The 19,630-nt window shown below is 43.9% G+C and overlaps 1 protein-coding gene across 8 annotated transcripts in view; it reads left to right on the top strand.

Annotated features, from left to right (window-relative positions):
* The window catches only part of KPNA6 (karyopherin subunit alpha 6), a 68,359-nt gene that overhangs the window by 11,092 nt on the left and 37,637 nt on the right, over positions 1-19,630 (top strand). The window lies entirely within an intron of this gene.

Here is a 19,630-nt window from a genome sequence, read left to right as displayed (position 1 = left end):
ACACTTTGGGAGGCTAAGGCAGGCGAAACTCTTAAGCTCAGCAGTTTGAGACCAGCCTGGGCAACATAGTGAGACCCTGTCTCAAAAAACTAACAAGCAAACAAACAAACTACACACCATTTTACTGTGAATCGCAATAAAATGAGGTATGCCTGTACTTTATATGTTCACTTAATTCTCAGATTCTCGTGTTTTAGTTGAGAGAACCAAAGGATGGAGAGGTTTCAGTAACTTGGGCAAATTCATAGCTAATACATGGAAGAGACACGCAGTATGATTCTAATCAAAATATGGGCTGTTTGTACATAAGCATTCCTGAAGTAACTAAAGCAATCTCTTCCCCATACCACCCATCCTTTCCTATGAAAATCTCACCTGTTTTTATTTTCTTTTTCTTTTTCTTTTTTTTTTTTAATTTGAGATGTAGTTTCACTGTTGTTGCCCATGCTGGAGTGCAGTGGTGCGATCTCTGCTCACCACAATCTCCACCTCCTGATTCAAATGATTCTCCTGCCTCAGCCTCCTGAGTAACTGGGATTACAGGCATGCACCACCACGCCTGGCTAATTTTTTGTATTTTTAGTAGAGACGGGGTTTCACCATGTTGGTCAGGCTGGTCTCGAACTCCCAACCTCAGGTGATCCGCCCGCCTCGGCCTCCCAAAGTGCTGGGATTATGAACGTGAGCCACCGTGCCTGGCCATCTCACCTGTTTTTCAAGATCTAATTTAAATGCTGCCTCCTTCATGAACCTTTCTGAAATACTTTATGCCTTCCAATTTGGAAATGAACTCTCCTAAATTCTATAGCACTTTGTTCTTTTTTTTTTTTTTTTTTTTTTTTTTTTTTTTTTTTTAAGATGGTCTCGCTTTTTCTCCCAGGCTGGAGTGCAGTGATGTGCCCTTTTCACATCCTTTTTTTCTATTACAGTTATTTATTCCATGTTATTAGTTTTTCAACCAGTTACTTACTCTACATAGCCTCATTTTCTCATCTTTAAAGTAGGTATAGGTTAGGTGCAGTAGCGCACACTTGTATTCCTAGCACTTTGGGAGGCTCAGGAAGGAGGATCGGTTGAGGCAGGGAGTTCCTGACTAGTCTGGGCAACATGGCAAAACCCCCATCTCTACAAAAAAAATAGTTGAGCGTGGTGGGATGTGCCTGTAGTCCCAGCTACGTAGGAGGCTGAGGCAAAAGGATTGTTTGAGCCTAGGAATTTGAGGTTGCAGTGAGCTATATGATCTCACCATTGTACTACAGCCAAGGTGACAGAGCAAGACCTTGTCTTTAAAAAATAAAAATGAAATAAAATAGAGATAATAGGATTGTTACAGGAATTAAATGAGGTAATGCCTGTAAAGCATTTTAGTTTGGTGCTTAGCACATAGTAAGTACTCAATAAGTGATAATTAATAGCTGTTAGTCACTTAGTAGACAAAGTACTTCCTAAGTGTCAAGCCTATATATATATTTTTTTTTCTTTTTTTTTTTTTTAAGACAGTCTCACTTTGTCACCCTAGCTGGAGTGCAATGGCCTATCTCAGCTCACTGCAACCTCCACCTTCTGGGTTCAAGCTATTCTCCTGCCTCAGCCTACTGAGTAGCTGGGATTACAGGCATCCACCACCATGCCTGGCTAGTTTTTGTATTTTTAGTAGAGATGGGGTTTCACCATGACCAGGCTGGTCTCAAACTCCTGACCTCAGGTTATCTGCCTGCCTCGGCCTCCCAAAGTGCTGGAATTATAGGCATGAGCCACCATACCTAGCCAGGCCCTATATTAAATATAAAGTTAAATTAACTAGTCTTTGTCTTTGAGAGGAGGACAGAAACATATTGTGAATACTTGTCAGAAACTCATACTTTTAGGACCAGGCAGACAGCAATTAATTTCAGCAAATGATTAAGTGCCCACTATGTGCCAGGGACTTTTCTAGGCCCTGGAAATACAATGATTGACAGAACAGACAAAACCTCTTTCTGTTGAAGTCCCAGATTTTATATTCTAGTGAATAATTTTATGAAATAAACCAAAGGGAGACTGGTAGATGAACGTGACAGCCGTATTTCCTGGCTACTGAGCTCCAGCCAACTGTTGCCATGGGGAAATATGGTTCTAGTGTTGTCGTATTGCATGATTTCCCATCCTTTCCACAATTCCTCTCCCTCTTGAAGCTGGAAATCTGGATTTTTTTTTTTTTTTTTTGAGACAGAGTCTTGCTCTGTCGCCCAGGCTAGAGTGCAGTGGCGCGATCTCAGCTCATTGTAACCTCCGCCTCCTGGGTCCAAGCAATTCTCCTCCCTCAGCCTCCCGAGTAGCTAGGATTACAGGTGCTCGCCACTGTAATTTTAATAGGTTTCACCATATTGACCAGGCTGGTCTCAAACTCCTGACCTCGTGATCCACCTGCCTCAGCCTCCTGAAGTGCTGAGATTACAGGCGTGAGCTACCACGCTTGGCCTGGATTTATAAATAATACTTACTGCTTTGTAAAGGTTACAAGCCAACTTTCAAAATCTGAAAACATTAACAAAAGATATTTGAAGCCAAATATAGCCTGAGAATTGTCTGTCTTATTTGCAAATGTTACTTCAATCAATATACTGTGTATTTTATGAAGTGTTACGTAGTCTATGTGTTTTACAAAATTGTGTGTATTTTTTAAATGTTAATTTTTTTTTTTTTTTTAGACGGAGTCTTGGTCTGCCACACAGGCTGGAGTGCAGTGGTGCGATTTTTGGCTCACTGCAACCCCCGCCTCCTGGGTTCAAGTGATTCTCCTGCCTCAGCCTCCAGAGTAGCTGGGATTACAGGCTTGGGCCACCATGCCTGCCTAACTTTTTTTGTCTTTTTAGTAGAGACAGGATTTCACCATGTTGGCCAGGCTGGTCTCGAATTTCTGACCTCAGACAGTCCATCTGCCTCAGCCTCCCAAAGTGCCGAGATTATGGGCTTGAGCCACCGCACCCAGCCAATTAATTTTTTTTAAAATTTATTTATTTTTTATTTATTTTTTTGAGATGGAGTATTGCTGTGTCACCCAGGCTGGAGTGCAGTGGCGTGATCTCAGCTCACTGCAACGTCCGCCGCCTGGGTTCAAGAGATTATCCTGCCTGAGCCTCCTGAGTAGCTGGAATTACAGGCGCCCACCACCACACTCAGTTAATTTTTTGTATCTTTAATAAAGATGGGGTTTCTCCATGTTGGCCAGGCTGGTCTAAAACACCTGACATCAGGTGATCCTCCCTCCTTGGCCTCCCAAAGTGTTGGAGTGTTGGGATTACCACCACACCCAGACGGAGTTCCTTTTTTTTTTTTTTTTTTTTTTGAGACAGAGTCTTGCTCTGTCACCCAGGCTGGAGTGCAGTGATGCGATCTCAGCTCACTGCAACCTCCACCTCCTGGGTTCAAGCATTCAAGCTTTTCTCCTGCCTCAGCCTCCTGAATAGCTGAGATTACAGGCATGTGCCACCATGCCCAGCTAATTTTTGTATTTTTAGTAGAGATGGGGTTTCAGCATGTTGTCCAGGCTGGTCTGGAATTCCTGACCTCAAGTGATCTGCCTCCCTCGGCCTCCCAAAGTGATTACAGGCATAAGCTACTGCTCCTGGCCATAACTAGGAGCTTGTTAAGTAATGTGGTAGTCCTGGCAGGAGATGATGGCAGCAGCTGAGGTGGTAATAGTAGGGAATAAGAGAGTTAGGAATTTGAATCATCAGGACTTGGTTATTGATTTCATCTGGTGGCTGAAGCCAAGGAAAAAAAATTAAGCATGACTCCTGTGCCTTTTGCCTTGAGAGCAGAATGGATAGTGATGCTGTTAATTGAGATGAATTTAAATTTGTGCATTTTAAGGATTCTCTGACCTCCAGGGAAGTTGTCCAAAGATCAATTGAATATAGAAGTCTGGAGCTCAAGAGTGTGAGGCCTGGGAATCGAGATAGAGGTTTGATCGCCTGTTTATCTCTGTACATGGCAACTAAAACTATGGAGTGATTCATAACACTCAGGAAAAATATGATGAAAGCTGGGCTAAAAAGCTGGCCGAGGTAGATCAGCTGTGATGTGCAGAAAGGAAGGAAACATCAGTCAGAACTAAAAGAAGAAAACAAGGAGTGCTTGGTGTCTTAAAAGCCACGAGAAAGAGGCCAGGTGTGGTGTCTCATGCCTGTAATCCCAGCACTTAGGGAGGCCAAGATGGGTGGATCACCTGAGGTCAGGAGTTCGAGATCAGCCTGGCCAACATGGTGAAAACCCAGCTCTACTAAAAATACAAAACTTAGCCAGGCGTGGTGGTGCATGCCTGTAATCCCAGCAACTGAGGCAGGAGAATCACTTGAACCCAGGAGGCAGAGGTTGCTGTGAGCTGAGATCACACCACTGCCCTCCAGCCTGGGCAACACAGCAACGCTCTGTCTTAAAAAAAAAAAAAAAAAAAAAAAAAGCCAAGAGAGGCTGGGCACGGTGGCTCACACCTGTAGTCCCAGCACTTTGGGAGGCCGAGGTGGGGGGATCAGCTGAGGTCAGGAGTTCAGGACCAGCCTGGCCAACATGGTGAAACCCCCATCTCTACTAAAAATACAAAAATTAGCCAGGCGTGGTAGCAGGCGCCTGTAATCCCAGCTACTCAGGAGGCTGAGGCAACAGAATCGCTTGAACCCAGGAGGCAGAGGTTGCAGTGAGTCGAGATCGTACCATTGCGCTGTAGCCTGGGGGACAAGAGCGAGACTTTGTCTCAAAAAAAAAAAAAAAAGAACAAACCAAAAACAAACAAGCCAAGAGAAAGAGAGTATTTCAAAAATAAGGAAATAGTTGTCAGGATTGAGTGCTGCCAAGAGAACAAGCAAAAAAAAAAAAAAAAAAAAAAAAAAAAGGACTGAAAATATCTATTGAATTTAGCGTCATGTGCTTGGTAAGTGGCCTTTACAAAGACAGTCTTGATGGCATGGAAATGAATTGGAGTAAGCTAAGAAATGAGAGAGGACAGGACTGGCACAGTGGCTGATGCCTGTAATCCTAGCACTTTGGGAGGCTGAGGTGGGAGGATCACTTGAGGTCAGCAGTTTGAGACCAGCATGTGCAACTTAGCGAGACACTGTCTCATTTTTAAAGAAAAAAGAAAAGAGAAGAGGTAAACTGTTTTAAGAAGTGTGGGTGGGCTGGGCGCGGTGGCTCATGCCCGTAATCTCAGCACTTTGGGAGGCCGAGGCAGACAAATCACCTGAGGCCGGAAGTTCAAGACCAGCCTAACCAACACGGAGAAAACCCGTCTGTACTAAAAATACAAAAAATTAGCCGGGCGTGGTGGTGCATGCCTGTAATCCCAGCTACTCAGGAGGCTGAGGTAGGACAATCGCTTGAACCCAGGAGGCGGAGGTTGCCATGAGCCAAGACCATGCCATTGTACTCCAGCCTGGGCAGCAAGAGCGAAACTCAAAAAAGTTTGGGTGTAAGGAGGAAAAAGGCAGTTTGATGAGGCTCTTGTAACATATAAGCAAGAGATTATGAAGACCTAAATTCGTTCAGTGGCAGTAGGAATGGAGAAAAAGAGACAGAGTCCAGAAATAATTAGGAAATAAAGCCAGCCATTCTTAGTGGTTGGATGTGGGGTGAGAATTAAGGGAAACAGAACTGTCAAAGATAATTCCCATGTTTCTGGGTTGAAAAACTTTGAAAGTATTAGTACAGAACACTAATCCAGTGTTTCCCAGTGTTGTTTCTCCAATTTTTTTTTTAATCACCTTCCTAAGGAGCCTTTTTAGACCTTTTTCCCCCTAATATACCTGTCCTATGAAATATTAATACCAAGATAAACTATATCTTTTTATATACTTTGTGCTTTATACGTAAGAGTAAGTGTACAATTCAGTTTTTATTCAATGCATGATTAAGAAAGACTAAACAGGACGCCCCATGCTCAGTACTATGGGAGACTGAGGTGGGTGGATTGCTTGAGGTCCGGAGTTCGAGACCAGCCAGGACAACATGGTGAAACCCCATCTCTACTAAAAATACAAAAATGAGCTGGGCGTGGTGGCGTGCGCCAGTAGTCCCAACTACTCAGGAGGCTGAGGCAGGAGAATTGTTTGAACCTGGGAGTCGGAGGTTGCAGTGAGCCGAGGTTGAGGTGCCACTGCACTCCAGCCTGGCGACAGAGCAAGACTCCGTCTCAAAAAAAAAAAAGAATGACTAAACAAAATTTTTGGGTTAGGCTCAAACTCCTGAGCACTTTGAGAGGCTGAGGAGGATCACTTGAGCCTAGGAGTTCGAAACCAGACTGAGCAACATGATCAAACCCCGTGTCTACAGAAAATACAGTAATTAACCGTGTGTAGTGGCATGCACCTGCAGTCCCAACTACTTCTAAGGGTGAAGTGGAAGGATAGATTAAGTTTAGGAGGTGGAGGCTGTAGTGAACCAAGATCACATCACTGCACTCTAGCCTGGACAACAGAGTGAGACCTGTCTTTAAAAAGAAAAAAAACCTATTTGGGTTGGACAGGATGGCTCACGCCTGTAATCCCAGCACTTTCGGAGGCCAAGGCAGGAGGATTGCTTCAGGCCAGGAGTTCAAGACCAGCCTGGGCAACATAGTGAGGCCTCATCTTTTTTTTTTTTTTTTTTTTTTGCGACAGAGTCTCGCTCTGTTGCCCAGGCTGGAGTGCAGTGGCGCAATCTTGGCTCACTGCAACCTCTGCCTCCTGGGTTCAAACAATTCTCATGCCTCAGCCTCCTGAGTAGCTGGGATTACGGGCCCCTGCCACCAAGCCTGGCTAATTTTTTGTATTTTAATATAGACAGGGTTTCACCATGTTGCCCAGGCTGTTCTCAAACTCCTGAGTTCAGGCAATTCTCCTGCCTTGGCCTCCCAAAGTGCTAGGATTACAGGTGTGAGCCAACGTGTTCAGCTGGCCTCATCTTTTTTTTTTTTTTTTAAAAGCTGTTTGCATTTAACTTATTTATTTATTTATTTTTGAGACAGAGTCTCACTCTGTCGCCCAGGCTGCAGTATAGCGGCGCAGTCTCAGCTCACTGCAACATCTGCCTCCCAGATCCAAACAATTCTCCTGCCTCAGCCTCCTGAGTAGCCAGGACTACAGGCACATGCCACCACGCCTGGCTAATTTTTTGTATTTTAGTAGAGATGGTGTTTCACCATGTTGCCCAGGCTGGTCTCAAACTCCCGAGCTCAGGCAATCCGCCCAGCTCAGCCTCCCAAAGTGCTAGAATTACAGGCCTGAGCCACCGCTGCCGGCCTTAACTTAATTTTTATGGCTGTATTTGCTATGTAACTTTTAATGCAGTTTACTTGCTTACATACATTGTATCAAATTACAATCCAATTTGGTAGTTTGTATAAAAACAATGTAATCAAAACTTTAAAAATCATTCAAAACTAGAATTTATCCAACAGAAGTAAAACAATACAATTAAAAATTATTTCGTGAAGTTTTAGACTTTTGCTTGATAATGACCAAAGCCCAAGTCACACAATCCACTGAGGATAAAACATAAATAACATTCATAATGCAGCCAGCAGGCATGCACAGGCCATCTCGTGCCATATCGAGATCCAGCGATCAATCAAGAGAAAGTTCCCCAGTCACGGCCGCCTGGTCACCATAATTTTGTAGCATAGATCCTGCATATATTTTGTCTGCCTTCGATGAAGTCACTGTCAGTCCTGCTCATGTAATAGTAAGATTTTGTTGGGTAAGGTTGAGCTTTGAAGGGCTATGTACCATTCTAATACCTAACTTTTTTTCTTCCTTGCCGACAAACCTATTTGCCCTTTTGGATGTGATGCTGCCCCCATTGAGAGTGTATGCCTTTTAAGAAATTATTTATGCCAGATGTTTCAGAATCCTAATTTTTTGAATTTTAGAAAGTCATTATGGTACATACAACTTGTATAACACATCCAGTGAGGTCTGGGATAGAAACCTGTATGGTCAAATATTATGAATATTTCTGTAGCAAAAATATCCAGTTGTAGGCTGTTCGCAAACTCCTGGCCTCAAGCAAGCCTCCTGCCTCGGCCTCCTAAAGTGCTAGAATTATAGGTATGAGCCATCGTGCCTGGCCTTCAGAGCCCCTTTGATTTCAGAATTCCAGGTATGGAATTGTGGACCATGAATTAAGAGAAATATATAAGGAACAGGTTTGTGGAGAAGAAGATGCTTTTTTTTTTTCCCTCCATTTGAGGTACTTACAGACGTGATTGGAAGGAACCCATGTTCCCTCTAGGTCTTAGGTATAGATTGCAGAAGTCATCAGCATTTGTTTATTTATTTTTTGAGATGGAGTTTTTGCCCTGTTGCCCAGGCTGGAGTGCAATGGTGCAATCTTGGCTCACTGCAACCTCTGCCTCCTGGGTTCAAGTGATTCTTCTGCCTCAGCCTCCCAAGTAGCTGGGATTAAAGGGGCCCGCCACTGCACCTGGGTAATTTTTGTATTTTTAGTAGAGACGAGGTCTCACCGTGTTGGCCAGGCTGCTGTTGAACCCCTGACCTCAAGTGATCCACCCGCCTCGGCCTCCCAAAGTGCTAGGATTACAGGTGTGAGCCACTGCATCTGAACAGTCATCAATATTTAAATCACCCAATAGGCTATAATTTTCTAGTGAATCATGATTGGAATTGCCCACTTTGAGGTGAAGTAAAGGGGGAAATAGGCCCTTTTTTAAACCCCTGGTCATTGGTTCCTTAAGTGTAGCTTTTAAGAGAATGAAGACAGAATGGAAGGATAAAGATTAAGAGAAAGAACTGAGTGTTGGAAGGAAAAGGAAAAACCAACGTTTAATAGAAAGCAAGAAAATAATGGTTTTTTTCTTTGACCCTAACTTCCTGAAAATTTTCCTTATAAGGAATTTAGGCCTTTCACTGCAGGAGGTGAGAAGAAAAAAGGAATACCATTGATTCAACATTTAGGCCCTAGATACTTTCACATCACCTCATTAATCCTACAGGGTCCTATAAAGTTTATTGTGCCCATTTTATTTTATTTATTACTTTCTGAAGACTTGCACTATAATAAATATCCCCGTTTTAGAGAGGCAGAGGCGAAACTCTAAGATAGTGGGTAATTTGCCCACAGTTACACAGTTCACCTGACTTCCAAATCAGTGCTCTTTTGACTACATCATGTTGGATCGAGTTGATAGAGTTTAAGGGTGAACACTGGATGTTTGTTCATGGCGTGTCTTCTGCGGGTGGAGAGGATTCTTTGTGTGGCCTTTCAGCCTGGCTTTTCTCTTCCATTTCACCCTGGGCCTTTCTCACATGAGGCCTTAGAAGATTGCCTCCTAAATCTAACTCCCTCGTTTTTGATGAATACATACAGGTTAGAGAAATCCCTGTTTCCATTTTGTCAGAGGGGCTGTTGGAAAGACTCTTTCTTGTATTGTTGCTAAGAGCTAAAATGAAGAGCTAGTCAGAGGGATTTGTGTAATTCAGCTGACAGACAATGCAGAACCCTCTTTGTCTGAAGACTGGAGTTGGAGGTGGAGGGTACTGCAGAATAGAGGCCAGGTAGCCAGCAGTTTTGCTATTCGATCTCAGAGGCATTTTGCTGTGTGGACCTTTGTTTTTATGCCTCTTTAACCAAACTCGTCTTGTGCACCAAACCCTTCAGAAATATTAACCATCTAGCCTTCAGAGACCACTTCAGAGCTTACCCACTCAGTAAAGAGAGTTCTCACTCCCATTCTCTGAACTCATTGTACAGTTACATTCATTATCTTTTGTATTCTTAGAGCTATGAGACTAAACTAAGTTGTAAAGTTTCCTGAAGGTAGAAACCATTAGTGCCTATTTGAGATAGTTTGGAGATAACCATTTGGTTATCCCCAACACGCACATACACACACACAATGCAAGTGCTTAGAAGCTATTCAGTGTATATTTTTGTGCTGGCTTAAATGGAAATTGAGCTTTTTCATTTTCCTGCTTTAATTTGTTTTAATCCCTTATGGTACCTAGTGGTAGTGGCAGTGAAGTGTTCCTAGGAAGGTAAGAGCCACCTGATTCTATTTCAAAAGAGATAGTTTGAAAATTTCTTTTGGAGAAACTGTTTGGACTATAGTTATCCTAGTCTTCTCCTGTGTCTCCCCTCCACCTCTTACTTCCTTTCCGTAGATCTGAGCCTTGTATTTACACATTTATATATACACTCAAGGGCCAAAGGACTGGTAAATCCCAAGAGAGAATTAGGATTAGCAAACTAGAAGAACTAGGAATATATTTATTTTTTATATTATATATATATATATATATATATATATATATATATACACACACACATATATATATTTTTTTACTTAGACCCTGAACTTTGAATACATAGTCATGTGTGCAGGAGATAGTTTTCCCCGGGTGGCCTTTAGCTAAACCACCTAGTTTATAAATTTAGCTTTGTTTCCTGGAGTGATTACTGTTCAGCCCAGTCCATTGAAGATTCTACTAGAATATGAGCAGCCTTATTATGGTCCCATTGTGGACTGGCCCAATTGTCCAGTAGAAGAGTAGCCTCTGCCATTGTCTTGGTGACTCGCAATTCTGACAGGCTTGCAAATAACACCCTGAGAGCCTCATGCTGCCAGATCTGTTTCAAACTGTTCTCGTTTGCAGCATTTCCTGTTCATGAAGCTCTGAGAGAAATTCAGGAATTTTGAAAAGTCATCTTCAAATCTAACCCTACTTTACCAGCATAGCATTTTATTGTTTGCAAAGTACTTGGGTATATATTCTCATTCAGTCTTCACTGTGACTCTGAGATAGTCTGGGTAAGGGTATGAAAATTAAGATACCCAAGTTGCACAATTGTTAAGTAGTAAGACTAAGAATTAGATCTGTCTTTGTAGCCCTTTGCACCAGTACCACACGATTTCCAATATGCCTGTTGGTGGTCCATCCAGCACAGCTACCTTCTGTCAATACTAGATATTTCCCTCCCTCTCTCCCTCCCTCCTTTCCTTCCTTCCTTTTTCTTTTTTCTTTCTTTCTTTTTTTTTTTTTTTCTGAAACAGGCTACTAGCTGTGTTGCCCAGGCTGGCTGGAGTGCAGTGTGAGATGTCAGCTTACTGCAACCTCTACCTTCCAGGCTCAAGCCATCTTCCCACTTCAGTCTCCCTAGTAGCTGAGAGACATGTACCACCATGCCTGGCTGATTTTTGTATTTTTTTAGTAGAGATGGGGTTTTGCCATGTTGCACAGGCTGGTCTTGAATTCCTGGGCTCAAGCAATCTGTTTGATTCAAATGGGGTTGTTTTTGTTTTTCCTTTGAGGTGACAGCCTTCAAATGACTACCTAACTACTTGCCAGTTCCTATAATTTCTGTTGCTCTGCATATTAGTGTTTGTGTCATTTGATATTTGTAATTTTTGTTGTTGTTGTTGTTTTGTTGTTGTTGTTGTTGTTTTTTGAGACGGAGTCTAGCTCTGTTGCCCAGGCTGGAGTGCAGTGGCCGGATCTCAGCTCACTGCAAGCCCCGCCTCCCGGGTTCACGCCATTCTCCTGCCTCAGCCTCCCGAGTAGCTGAGAGTACAGGCGCCCGCCACCTCGCCCGGCTAATTTTTTTTGTATTTTAGTAGAGACGGGGTTTCACCGTGTTAGCCAGGATGGTCTCGATCTCCTGAACTCGTGATCCGCCCGTCTCGGCCTCCCAAAGTGCTGGGATTACAGGCTTGAGCCACCGCGCCCGGCCGTTGTTGTTGTTTGAGATGGAGTCTCGCTGTCGCCCAGGCTGGAGTGCAGTAGCGCGATCTCGGCTTATTGCAGGCTCCGCCTCCCAGGTTCACGCCATTCTCCTACCTCAGCCTCCTGAGTAGCTGGGACTACAGGCGCCCGCCACCGCGCCCGGCTAATTTTTTGTATTTTTAGTAGAGACGGGGTTTCCCTGTGTTAGCCAGGATCTCCTGACCTCGTGAGCCACCCACCTCGGCCTCCCGAAGTGCTGGGATTACAGACGTGAGCCACCACTCCCGGCTTTATTTTTAGTAGAGACGAGGTCTCACTATGTTTCCCAGGCTTATATTCCTTGTTCAGAGCAAGAACTGGATCATACCTCGTGTGACAGATTGAATCAAATGTGTGGTGGAATTGAAAAGCAGCATTGACACTCCTGGGAGCACACTCCTTCCAGGAAACAACAAAGGAGTCCTGTGGTTGGTATGCTGTCAAGTAAGGTATATGTAATGGTGGAAACATTGGCTCTCATCAGAAATACCTGGTTTAATCTCTCCCACTTATTAGCTGGGTTCTTCTGCAAGTTATGCCTCAGTTTACCTACCTCTAAAATGAGAGTTCTGTGTGAGTCTAAGCTAATAATCAAATCCTTACTAAATCAATTATCAATCAAATATGAATTTTGCCTGGGAATGCCTCCCTCTACAAATAGTAGAGATTGAGTTTGGGGTATTTGAAAGATATTTCAAATATAATATCTTGGTTTTTAGTCTGGATTTAGTAGATAAAGATTTTGTTTTTACCATGGCCAGTGATTTTGGAAAGCATTCTAGACTGAACTTGAGAAGACTGCTTCCCAGCTAGTAGAGAGGACACAATGTGACTTTCTTGGCAAAGCATTGTGATCCTTGCCTGCCTTGGTGCCTAACAGAGGTCTTCTCCCAGCAGGTCATGGAAAATAAGTAACTTGACACAGGAAAGGAACTTGTATACTGCAGGCCAATTGGTTTGATAAGTTGATTTAATCACAAAAGTCATTAACATTGAAGGTATCTCAGGCCAGACACAGGGGCTCATGCCTGTGATCCCAGCATTTTGGGAGGCCGAGACTGGCAGATCACTTGAGGTCAGGAGTTCGAGACTGCCCTGGCCAACATGGTGAAACCCCGTCTCTACTAAAAATACAAAAATTAGCCAGATGTGGTGTCGCACGCCTGTAGTCCCAGCTTCAGGAGGCTGGGGTGGGAGAATCACTTGAACCCCAAGATTGCACCACTGCAGTCCTGCCTGGGCGACAGAGCAAGACTGTCTCAAAAAAAAAAAGTCAAAGGCATCTTGAAGTTCATTAAGAAAGGGCTCGTGTGGATCATTGATTTGTAAGAAAAAATAGGGGGCCAGGCACGGTGGTTCACATCTGTAATCCCAACGCTTTGGGAGACCAAGGCGGGTGGATCACCTGAGGTCAATAATTTGAGACCAGCCTGGCCAGCATTGTGAAATCCCATCTCTACTAAAAATGCAAAAATTAGCCAGGCCTGGTGGTGGACATCTGTAATCCCAGCTACTCAGGAGGCTGAGGCAGGAGAATCGGGAGGTGGAGGTTGCAGTGAGCCAAGATTACGCCATTGCACTCCAGCTGGGTGACAAGAGCGAAACGTCGTCTCAAAAAAAAGAAAAAAAAAAAAAAAACTTAGGGGTACATCTTCATGGCCTTGGAGTAGGCAATGATTTGTTAGATAAGATGCCGAAGGCTGGGCACGGTGGTTCACACCTGTAATCCCAACACACCTGTAATCCCAACACTTTGGAAGGCCAAGGCAGGAAGATCACTTGAGCCCAAGAGTTCCAAGACCTACCGCGCCTAGCTGGGCGCGGTGGCTCAAGCCTGTAATCCCAGCACTTTGGGAGGCCGAGACGGGCGGATCACGAGGTCAGGAGATCGAGACCATCCTGGCTAACAGGGTGAAACCCCGTCTCTACTAAAAAATACAAAAAGCTAGCCGGGCGAGATGGCGGGCGCCTGTAGTCTCAGCTACTCGGGAGGCTGAGGCAGGAGAATGGTGTGAACCCGGGAGGCGGAGCTTGCAGTGAGCTGAGATCCCGCCACTGCACTCCAGCCTGGGCGACAGAGCGAGACTCCGTCTCAAAAAAAAAAAAAAAAAGTTCCAAGACCAACCTGGGCAACAAAGTGAGACCCTGTCTCTACTTCTATTTTTTAAAGTAAAAAAAGATTTAACAAAGAAGTTGTGTGTGTATATATATGTATAGACTTAGTTAAAATTTAAAACTTTTGGCCAGGTGCAGTGGCCCACACCTATAATTCCAACACTTTGGGAGGACAAGTCAGGCAGATTGCTTGACCACTGCACCCCACCTCTTTTTCTTCTAATTTTCTGGCTCCCTGTCAGGGAATCCAACCTGGTCTCCTGTGTGACAGGTAGGGATACTATACAAATGAGGATATATTTTCACTTTCTTGATGGTGTCTTTTATTTACTTTTTACATATATATAGATTTTTTTTTTTAACTTTTTTGAGACGGGGTCTTGCTCTGTTGCCCAGGCTGTAGTGCAGTGGCGTGATCTCGGCTCACTACAATCTCCACTTTCTAGGTTCAAGCAATTCTCCTGCCTCAGCTTCCCAAGTAGCTGGGATTACAGGCATGCACTACCACACCTAGCTAATATTTGTATTTTTAGTAGAGATGGTGTTTCACCACGTTGTTCAGGCTGGTCTTGAACTCCTGACCTCATGTGATCCGCCCACTTTGGCTTCCCAAAGTGGGGATTACAGGCATGAGCCACTGTGCCCGGCCCAGTGGTGTCTTTTAAAGCATTAAAGTGTTTCATTTTGTTTTGTTTGAGACAGTATCTCGCTCTGTCGCCCAGGCTAGAGTGCTGTAGCGTGATCACAGCTCACTACAGCCTCAACTGCAAGGGCTCAGTCAAGCCTCTTAAGATCTCCCAGGTAGCTGGGACTACAGGCACATGCCCCCATGCCTGGCTTTTTGTATTTTTTATAAAGGTGGGGTTTTGCCGTCTTGCCCAGACTGGTCTCAAACTCCTGGGCTCAAGTGATCTGCCCGCCTCAACCTCCCAAAGTGGGAATACAGGCATGAGCCACCATGTCCAGTCAGTGCAGCCATTTTATTTTAAAAATATGGGGTCCCACTCTGTTGCCCAGGCTGGTCTCAAACTCCTGGGCTCCAGTGATCCACCTGCCTCAGCCTCCAAAAGTGTTGGGATTATAGACATGAGCCATGGTGCCTGGCCCCAAAGTATTTTTTAAAGTGGTTGCATGGCTGGGCGCGGAGTTTCACACCTGTAATCCCAGCACTCTGGGAGGCTGAGGCAGGCGGATCACTTGAGCCTAGAAATTTGAGACTAGCCTAGAAAACATGTTGAAACCTCATCTCTACAAAAAAATATGAAAATTAGCCAGGTGTGGTGATACACATCTGTAGTCCCAGCTACTTGGGAGGCTGAGGTGACAGGATTGCTTGAGTCTGAGAGGTTGAGGCAGCAGTGAGCCATGATTGTACCACTGCACTCCAGCCTGGGTGACAGAGGAAGACCTTGTCTCAAAATCATGGAGGTTAGAAGGCAGTAGGATAACAAAGTGCTGAACGAGGCCAGGCACAGTGGTTCATACCTGAAATCCAGCACTTTGGGAGGCCAAGGCCAGAGGATCACTTGAGCCAAGGAATTCATAACCAGCCTGGGCAACATCACAAGACCTAGTCTCTACAAAAAAAAAAAATTTACTTGGATGTGGTGGCATGGGCCTGTGGTCCCAGCTATGTGAGAGGCTGAGGTAGGAAGATTGCCTCACGAGGTCGAGGCTGCGGGGAGTTGATTGTGCTACTACATTCCAGCCTGTATGACAGAGCAAAAACCTGTCTCAAAAACAAAACAAAAAAGCAAAGTGCTGAAAGAAAAACCGTCAAGCAAGAATTCTATATCTGGCCAGGCGGCATGGGCATGGTGGCTCACCCCTGTAATCCCAGCACTTTGGAGGTCGACGCAGGCAGATCACTTGAGATCAGGAGTTTGAGACCAGCCTGGCCAACATGGTGAAACCCCATCTCTACTAAAAATACAAAAATTAGCCAGGTGCAGTGGCAGGTGCCTGTAATCCCAGCTACTGGGGAGGCTGAAACAAGAGAATTGCTTGAGGCTGGGCATGGTGGCTCATGCCTGTAATCCCAGCACTTTGGGAGGCCGAAGTGGGTAGATCACCTGGGGCCCAGAGTTCAAGACCAGCCTGGCCAACATGGTGAAACCTCTTCTCTACTAAAAATACAAAAATTATTTTTTTGTATTAAAAAAAATGGGTGGTGAGCCCCTGTAGTCCCAGCTACTGGGGAGGCCAAGGCGGGAGAATCACTTGAACCCAGGAGGCAGAGGTTGCAGGGAGCTGAGATCGCGCCATTGCACTCCAGCCTTGGCGACAGTGCAACGCTTCATCTCAACAACAACAAAAAAACTATATCTAACAAAACTGTCCTTCTAAAATGAGGGAGAAATTAAGATGTTTCTAGATGAACAAAAACTTAGGGGGCTCGTTAACCACTAAACCTGTAGCGACTTACGCCTATGATCTTAGCACTTTAGGAGGCTGAGGCAGGAAGATCACTTGAGTCCAAGAGTTCAAGACCAGCCTGGGCAACATAACAAAACCCCGTCTCTACTCAAAATACAAAAATTAGCCAGATGTGGTGGTGCGTGCCTATAATCCTAGCTACCTGGGAGGCTGAGGCAGGAGAATTGCTAGAACCCGGGAGGCAAGGGCTGCAGTGAGCTGAGACCATGCCACTGCACTCAAGCCTGGGCAACAGAGCAAGACTCTGTCTCAAAAAAAAAAAAAGTGCTATAAAAAGAATGTACTGATACATGTTAAAACATGGACGAACCTCAAAATTATTACACTAAGTGAAAGAAGCCAGTCAAAAAAGACCACATATTGTATGGTTCTATTTAAATGAAATGTCCAGAGCAGGCAAATTTGTAAGAAACAGAAAGTACCTTAGTGATTGTTTACAGCTTAGGTGGGTGAGCATTGGGGGTGACAGTTAAAGAGTTAACGGGGTTTCTTTTTTTTTAAATTTAATTTAATTTATTATTGTTTTGCTTTTTTTTTTTTCCTTTGAGATGGAGTCTTGCTCTATTGCCCAGGCTGGAGTGCAGTGGCACAGTCTCAGCTCACCGCAACCTCCGCTTTCCAGGTTCAAGCGATTCTCCTTCCTCAGGCTTCTGAGTAACTGGGACTACAGGCACGCGCGACCACTCCTGGCTTATTTATTTATTTATTTTATTTATAGACAGAATTTTGCTCTTGTTACCCAGGCTGGAGTGCAATGGCGCAATCTCAGCTCACTGCAACCTCTGCCTCGTGGGTTCAAGTGATTCTCCTGCTTCAGCCTCTGAAGTAGCGGGATTATAGGCATGCGCCACCACACCTCGCTAATTTTGTATTTTTAGTAGAGATGGGGTTTCTCCATGTTGGTCAGGCTGGTCTCGAACTCCTGACCTCAGGTGATCTGCCCCCCCTCAGCCTCCCAAAGTGTTGGGATTACATGTGTGAGCTACCACACCCAGCCAATTTATTTTTAGTAGAGATGGGGTTTTGGCATGTTGGCCAGGCTGGTCTCAAACTCCTGACCTCAAGTGATCCACCCACTTCAGCCTCCCAAATTGCTAGAATTACAGGTGTGAGCCACCGTGCCTGGCCATTTTTTTTTTTTTTAGAGGCAGGGTCTAATTATGTTGTCCAGACTGGTCTTGAACTCCTGGGCTCAAGTGATCTGACCGCCTCAGCCTCCCCAAAGTGCTGGAATTACAGGTGTAACCTGCCATGCCTGGCCATAGAGTTATGGGTTTTTTTTTTTTTAGGATGATGAAGATGTTATAAAATTCTGCTGATGGTTGCCCAGCTCTAAATATACTAAAAATCATACTAAATATACTAAAAATGTATGGGTTGTATGGTATATGAGTTACATCTCAATAAACCTGTTACCAAGGGAAATAAGAAGAATAGGACTTCTTTGCCAACAGGACACTTAAAAGTCTGAACAAAGAGATAAGATCACTTAAAAAATTCTAACATGCTGTTTAATTTGTATTAACAGAATTTAACCAGAGGCTCCAAACTGGTAGTCTGTAGGCTGCACTTGGCTTGCAACAGATGTGTCTTATAGGGACTAATATATTTTTCAAAAATTGAACAAACATTAAACAGTTGGCTGTATATTAAATCCACATTTCTAGCTTCTCTTTTTTTTTTTTTTTTTTTTTTGAGATGGAGTTTCGCTCTTGTTGCCCAGGCTGGAGTGCAAGGGAGTGATCTTGGCTCACTGAAACCTCCTGGGTTCAAGTGATTCTCCTGCCTCAGCCTCCTAAGTAGCTCGGATTACAGGTGCCCACCACCACACACGACTAATTTTTTTTGTATTTTTAGTAGAGACAGGGTTTCACCATGTTGGCCAGGCTGGTCTGGAACTCCTGACCTGAGGTGATCTGCCCACCTCGGCCTCGCAAAGTGCTGTGATTACAGGTGTGAGCCACCTCGCCCTGCCTCCAGCTTCTCTTGAAAATCATATCTAGCAAATCTAACAAATGGGACTCATGTAAGTTACTCCTATGTGGGTCTCATTCACAATGATGGAAACCTTAGTAATTAGAGCTATGTGAAATGAAATGGGTTGCTTTTGTATTAATATGTTATAACTGCTAGTACTCAGACATAGGTTATAGGTCAGGGAAATAGAACAATGATTCAGAGTATCAGAGAAGAAATCAGACTAATAATCTAAATCTATTCTGATTCAGCCCGTGGATTCTGTTTGATAAAGTGGGAAGTTACATGGAATAAGCAGAATGAGATTCTCTAGGCATTTATTCGTCCCCAATTCATAACATTTTGAGTGAAGATATGGTTAGAAGAGACATCATACACTATTACTGCCAGCCTTTCTGGTTTTCAAATCAAAGCCTAAAGGGCAGACCCTAAAGCCTTAGGTATTATTAATTCTTGAAGCCAAGTTTCAGAAATACTTTGCTTTCCTTCTCGAATGAGTAATAGAGGAGAAAAGGAAAATAAAATAAAACAAAATTTAAAAAGAATTACTTTGTTTTCCACATATACTCGAGTGTTCTCTTCAAGGACAATGAAAATTATGGAAGTGCTCATTTTACTTTATTTTGGATACCAGGTAGCTGACAGGCCAAAATGCCACTCTGTTTTAATAATTCAGTGGTTCTTTGGGTTCTGCTTACTGCATTCATCTTCCCCCACTTTTTTTTGTTTGTTTTGAGACAGGGTCTTGCTCTGTCACCCAAACTGGAGCACTGCGGTACCAGCACGGCTCATTGTAGTCTCAAGCTCCTGGGTTCAAGCAATCCTCCCACCTCAGTCTCCCAAGTAGCTTGGGACCACAGGTGTGTGTCACCACACCTGGCTAATTTTTGAAATTTTTTTGCAGAGACAGGGTCTTGCTAGGTTACCCAGGCTGGTCTCGAACTCCTGGGCTCAAGTGATCCTCCCACCTTGGCCTCTCAAAGTGCTAGGATTACAAGTGTGAACCACTGCACCTGGCTTCTTCCCCCATTTTCTATATAAATTTGTATATTCCTAGTCCAGATTCTTGTTTTATTTTTATTTCGTTGAATTTATTGTAAACTAATTCAGATTCTCTAGAAAACTGAAGTTTAAAATGTTAGATGGAACATTTGAGGGCATGCTGTGTACTTTGCTATAGACTCAAAGATAAGTAAAAGAATTCTTGTTCTCAAAGGTTTAATAATCTAGAAGTGAGGTGATGAGGGTGTAAACTAAAATTTATTGGAGGTGGTCAGTAGGAACCAGTTTGGAATAACAGATAAAAATCAGTTTACTGAATTGGGGAGAATGTTCATGGCTGACTCCAAGACCAGGTGAATGGTGAT

Source organism: Macaca fascicularis, chromosome 1 (assembly GCF_037993035.2).
Source record: "Macaca fascicularis isolate 582-1 chromosome 1, T2T-MFA8v1.1".
NCBI classification, from domain to species: Eukaryota; Metazoa; Chordata; class Mammalia; order Primates; family Cercopithecidae; genus Macaca; species Macaca fascicularis.
This window is presented reverse-complemented; position numbering and strand designations above follow the sequence as displayed.